This window comes from Triticum dicoccoides, chromosome 5A (assembly GCF_002162155.2).
Source record: "Triticum dicoccoides isolate Atlit2015 ecotype Zavitan chromosome 5A, WEW_v2.0, whole genome shotgun sequence".
In the NCBI taxonomy this organism is placed as follows: domain Eukaryota; kingdom Viridiplantae; phylum Streptophyta; class Magnoliopsida; order Poales; family Poaceae; genus Triticum; species Triticum dicoccoides.
Genome location: NC_041388.1, coordinates 670,753,016 through 670,759,486, shown reverse-complemented (window position 1 = coordinate 670,759,486; position 6,471 = coordinate 670,753,016). Strand labels below are relative to the sequence as shown.

At 48.3% G+C, this 6,471-nt stretch overlaps 1 pseudogene; it reads left to right on the top strand.

Annotated features, from left to right (window-relative positions):
• The window catches only part of LOC119303986, a 4,275-nt pseudogene extending 2,035 nt beyond the window's left edge, over positions 1–2,240 (top strand).
• The last annotated feature ends 4,231 nt before the right edge of the window (positions 2,241–6,471 follow it).

The following is a 6,471-nucleotide window of genomic DNA, read 5'->3' as shown; positions in this document are numbered from 1 at the left end:
AAAAAAGAAGTGATTTAGGATTGGGAACAACTGAATCATTCATGGTGAAAGAAAGACACAAAGAACTTGATTATTCTTTAAGTGTTAATAATCATAGAGGAGATTAAGAACAATTCAGGACAAACATACCATGCATATCAAATTATCAATCGAGTGTTTGATGCTGACGACGCCTGCAAATTGATTTACTGACGATGCTTGTATGTACTGTGACTGTGAATTCAGGCCCAATCCTGCTGGAGGACTACCACCTGGTGGAGAAGATCGCCGACTTCGACCGCGAGCGCATCCCGGAGCGGGTGGTGCACGCCCGGGGCGCCAGCGCCAAGGGCTTCTTCGAGGTGACCCACGACGTGTCCCACCTCACCTGCGCCGACTTCCTCCGTGCCCCCGGCGTGCAGACCCCCGTCATCGTGCGCTTCTCCACCGTGATCCACGAGCGCGGCTCCCCCGAGACGCTCCGCGACCCGCGCGGCTTCGCCATCAAGTTCTACACCCGGGAGGGCAACTGGGACCTGGTCGGCAACAACTTCCCCGTCTTCTTCATCCGCGACGGCATGAAGTTCCCGGACATGGTGCACGCGCTCAAGCCCAACCCCAAGACCCACATCCAGGAGAACTGGCGCATCCTCGACTTCTTCTCCCACCACCCGGAGTCGCTCCACATGTTCACCTTCCTCTTCGACGACGTGGGCGTGCCCGCCGACTACCGCCACATGGACGGCTCCGGCGTCAACACCTACACGCTCGTCAACCGCGCCGGCAAGGCGCACTACGTCAAGTTCCACTGGAAGCCCACCTGCGGCGTCAAGTCCCTCCTCGAGGACGAGGCGGTCACCGTGGGCGGCACCAACCACAGCCACGCCACCAAGGACCTGACCGACTCCATCGCCGCCGGCAACTACCCGGAGTGGACCTTCTACATCCAGACCATCGACCCGGACCACGAGGAGCGGTTCGACTTCGACCCGCTGGACGTGACCAAGACGTGGCCCGAGGACGTGGTGCCGCTGCAGCCGGTGGGGCGGCTGGTGCTCAACCGCAACATCGACAACTTCTTCGCGGAGAACGAGCAGCTGGCCTTCTGCCCCGGGATCATCGTCCCCGGGGTGTACTACTCGGACGACAAGCTGCTGCAGACGAGGATCTTCTCCTACTCGGACACGCAGCGCCACCGGCTGGGGCCCAACTACCTGCTGCTGCCGGCCAACGCGCCCAAGTGCTCCCACCACAACAACCACTACGACGGGCTCATGAACTTCATGCACCGACGAGGAGGTCGACTACTTCCCCTCCAGGTTCGACCCCGCCAAGCACGCGCCCCGCTACCCCATCCCCTCCCGCACCCTCAACGGCCGCCGCGAGAAGGTACTCCTGCTACCTCCTCATCTCTTCTTCTCACAAGTCAGCAAGTTCAAAACTTAAAATGCATGAATTGTAGATGGTGATCGAGAAGGAGAACAACTTCAAGCAGCCCGGGGAGAGGTACCGCTCCATGGACCCGGCAAGGTGCGTAGTACCAAGCTATTGTATCAATTACTCTCTCCGTAAACTAATATAAGAGCGTTTAGATCACTATTAATTTACAGAGGGAGTAACATAGCCAGCAATTGTTCTAACTGAATGGTGTGTGTGTGTGTGTGTGTGTGCAGGCAAGAGCGATTCATCAACAGATGGATCGATGCGCTGTCCGACCCCCGCCTCACCCACGAGATCAAGGCCATCTGGCTCTCCTACTGGTCTCAGGTAATCAAACACGACAACATTCTTACAGATGTGCACCACACATGCAATGTCCTCTGAAGAAGTTTGTGTAATTTTTTCCATGTTCTGTGAAAAATACTACTATCAAGATGCTGAATTTGCTTCTTGTGCGGTCGTGCAGGCTGACAAGTCTCTCGGCCAGAAGCTCGCGAGCCGTCTCAGCTCGAAGCCGAGCATGTAAGATCAGTCCATGGAGTGCGCAAATCAGAAATCTGCTTCGGCCGTCGAGGTTCATCCCTCTTATCGGCGAGGAATTACATACCAAATGCTGCATCTAGTTACTTCATTTTACTGAGCCTATTTTGAAAAGAGGACATACATATGATTCCAGCACACGTTATGCGCATTCTCGCCCGTCATTCATGTAATAATTTGTACAAGAGCCTGTTTCTCCTCATACTTCATGATTATTGTAAAGTGAATGCATCTTGATTAATGAACCGAATTAAGAATAAGTTGAAGAGTAAGTATATCAATAATCTCTTGAGTTTATCCATTGCAATGGCTTCTTTTCTTGGAACAACACCCAAACTTTTGCAAGTGGTTATCTCTGAGTTTGACTTAGAAATACTTATTTCGCGCTCAACAAACCCGATAGCTCTCCAATCAAAATCTTCTACTTCCTCTGTTTACTTGCATGAATCCCATGGTCTTCATCGACCGGTTCTCAGTGGCGAGTTAGAAGGTTATTTCTTAGTTGTTGAAGAATAGAAAAACCCATTTATGATTAAGAAATGTATATAAGTCTGGTGCTGAAATAAATCGCACGTGACAAGGCACTCAGACTATACCACTTTAGCAGACTACCATTTCTTAGGTAAATTAAATTTTCCTTTCCATGCTAGCAACACACACTTTTTTGTTACAATGTTCTACAGAATTCTCAGAAAACAAACAATAAATATAAATAATAAAGTTGCATGTTGTCTAAGTTCGTTCATCAAACCTCGTATTAGGCCGGGGGATAACCTCCTTTTCGGAAAAAAAAAATCAAACCTCGTGTAGGTTATATTGGAGTCACAGAGTAAATTATGTTTTTCAGCTCGCCGTATGTTCCTGCAAGGACTAAGCATTGCTCTTCCTCAACTTCGAGGATGATAGGTATCACAACAAGTAATACATGATAGTAATACTCCAAAAGAAATATTAATGACAGCGATAATGGAACATGACAAAACCTGAAGGACGACACATCTACCTTCTCAATATGCAGGTCTAGCAGCACCTCACTAGTACACATTTATCTTTATTATTAATCAATCGCCAAGCAATCATTATTCACGAAGGCAGTGACTCCAATATTTGGATAAATGAGCTCTTAAGAGTAAAATGTATTTTTATGTTAATTTAGTTGGTTGCAGCTGTTCTTAGCAAAGGAATGTTCAGTCTGCATGCCCGCCTAGTGTCTACTTCATACTTCAGAGAGTACCCGACTCAGTTCCAGAGAGTACCCGATTCAGTTCCAGTTCCAAGCCTTGTACCCTTTTCTTTCCATCCAAAAATCTACTGCTTATACAGTTTACAAATATCTTAAATGTACTCTTAAGAGCTCATTTATGTGGCTACTCTTGTCGATGTGTCGCTACCAGGATTCGGCAACTCTCCTCAAATTAAGTGTAGCTACCAGGATCCGAGCAAGTCTGTTCATATCTCAATGGTAGTCTTTTGTATATATAAAAAACATCATGGCTCACTTAATTATGCCTTTTTCAGGTATATCCCCACAAAAAGAAACCTATGCAAATGAATGCTATGAAGAAGTTTTAGAACACACTATAAATGATTGTGTGTTCATTTTTTCTTACTACCGACTACAACCACCGGTTCTCAAGATTCGAACGCCTACAAGTGTGTTGTCAAATCATCTTATATGTACAGATTGTAAGGAACCCAAGTGCCTCTGTAGTCTCCACCTGCAAGTCATCTTGTGTTTGAACTTCCTAGATGATTTATGCATGCACCTACATATAAATTGAAAGTTGTTATCTAACTAGTTTATTATATGTGTGTTGCAGACCAATTATCTAAATTATTCGTACTACTGTGAGGTACACAAGCACCTGCATACGCATATGCGCCTGCCAATGGCCTTGTATTTTGAAGTGCAGAGGTGAAAAACACTGGCTAGCCCTAGTGCATAGGAAATGGCTCTCCACCATTTCCTACGATGTTCTGTATGAACTTTGGTGACAATGGGTATGCGTATTTTACACCAGGTCACCAGATGTGTGTTGGCAGGCAACCACCGTGCCCTCCTATCTGTGCAAACCGTAAACCCCGGTCCATTTGCATATATACTGAGTCAAAAATGTCAATGCTTCGTAAGTTTGACCAAACATGTATAAAAAAATATGAAGAATTTTGCTAAAGCATTCGACTCCGTCAATTGGGTTATGGAGGTGCGCGGCTTCCCTGAGAGGTGGTGCGCGTGGATGGATGCTATCCTTCGCTCCTCCCGCTCCACCATGCTGCTCAACGGCGTGCCTGGGGCGTGGTTCCCGGTCAGGTGTGGCCTTCGCCAAGGGGACCCGATATCGCCCCACCTCTTCCTCCTGGCGGCGGACGTCCTGCAACGGATGGTGCGGCGAGACCCTCTGCTCAGGCATCCGGTGGTGGACGGCGACCCACCGATTGTGCTCCAATACGCCGACGACACCCTCATCATCATCGCGCGTCGGTGAAAGCGGCGGCGTATCTTCGGCACATCCTGGACGACTTTGCCGCGGCCACTGGGCTGGGCATCAACTACAGCAAAAGCACTCTGGTGCCGATCCATCACTACTAGGGAAAACCTTATACACAGAACTTTAACAGTAGCGCGTGTTAAAAAAGCACGCTGGTGCTAATTAGCAGTAGCAGCTGATGTAAACGGTGCCACAGATACAGTTGTAGCAGTAGCGCGCCTGGTGATAAAAGCGCTACTACTAAAATTCTCACGGCTTAGCCGATAGGCTACACATAGTAGGAGCGATCTATGTCGAACCGCGCTACCGCTACTTGCTTTGTAGTAGCGTGTTTACGCTGAAAGGCGCTACTGCTAAAGGAAATAAAATTAAATAAAAATCAAATAGAAAAGTAAATGAAACTGGAAGAAATAGAGAAAGGTGAAAGAAAAAAATGTAAAGAAAAATAAATGAAAAGGGGAAAAAGAGAAAGGAATAGCAGTAGCGTGTATAGAGGAACGCGCTGTAGCTAGCTTAGCAGCAGCGCTCTTCCTGAAACGCGCTACTGCTACTTCTGACTTAACCGCACGGTTCGTTCTTCCCAACGGCCACTTCCACCAAATCCAACTCCTCTGCTGTCGCCGCCGCCGTCGCCCGTCGGCCGCCGCACGCTCTCCCGTCACTCTCCGCACACCCTCGACGCCACCCCCGACCCCGGATTCAACGCCGCCCCCGACCCCGACCTCGACGCCGCCCCCTACCCCGACCTCGACGCCGCCCTCCGCCGCGCACCCGAGCCACGACCCCGACCTCGACGCCGCCTGCCCTTCCCTCGTCGCAGGCACCCGAGGTGAGCACGCCTGCTCCTCCCCCTCCCCTACCTCTGCCTAGAGTTCTTCAAATTTTAGTTGCATCAAATTAGTTAGGGTTATGGGTGGAAACGAATCGGATGCGGATGTCATCGGATACGAACGTGGCTCTGATGTTTTCTTAGATGATGAATAAACACTATTGTAATGCATAATAAAACGAGTAAAATTTGACCACTTATTTCACTTTTAATTGGATAATTGGAATATCCGCTACCACTTTCCACCCCTAGGTTCATCAAATTAGATGGTAATTAGGGCAGTAGTTCCTATGTACTAATTAGTTAGTAAGAACTAGGTACTAATTAGGTACTAGTTTATTTTTATTTATAGTAAGTTTATTTTTAGTAAGAACTAGAGAAAATTCCTTATTTGACACTGTCTTAAAATCTGGTTTCTTATTTGACACTGGAAAAGTTTTTCTTCCCTATTTGACACTAGTCTTAAATTTTATTCCCTATACGACACTTCCGTCCATTTTGAGCCTAAATGACATCTGAAAAGACGATTTTGCCCTTCATGTGGTATGTGTGCGCGCGCGCATGTGCTGTTGCGTGTGTGGGTGCACGCGCACATGTGTGCTGCTGCTGCATGTGTGTGTGCATGTGTGTTTGCTGCTGCGTGTGTACGTGCGTGCGTGTGTGTGTGTGCTGTTGCGTGCCTATGTGCTGCCTGCGTGTGTGCTGCTGCTGCATGTGTGCTGCTGCGTGTGTTTGCTACTGCGTGTGTACATGCGCGCGCGGGTGTGTGTGTGCGGTTGTGTGCCTATGTGCTGCCTGCGTGTGTGTGTATGTGTGTGTGCTGCGTGAAGTGTGTGTTGCTGCGTGTGTGTGCGTGTGCATGTGTGTTGCTGCGTGTGTGTGTGTGTGCACGCGCGCGCGTGTTGTTGCGTGTGTACGCGTGCGTTGTGTGTTGGTGCATGTGTATGTGTTGCTGCGTGTGTGCTCCTGCCCTCGCACTGATGCTGCGTGTGCGCCCTATTGCCCCCCACACACATACCACATATTGGGCAAAAGAGTCTTTTCAGATGTCATTTAGGCTCAAAATGGACGAAAATGTCATATAGGAAATAAAATTTAGAACTTGTGTCAAATAGGGAAGAACAACTTTTCCAGTGTCAAATAAGGAAGCAGATTTTAAGATAATGTCAAATAAGGAATTTTCTCTAAGAACTA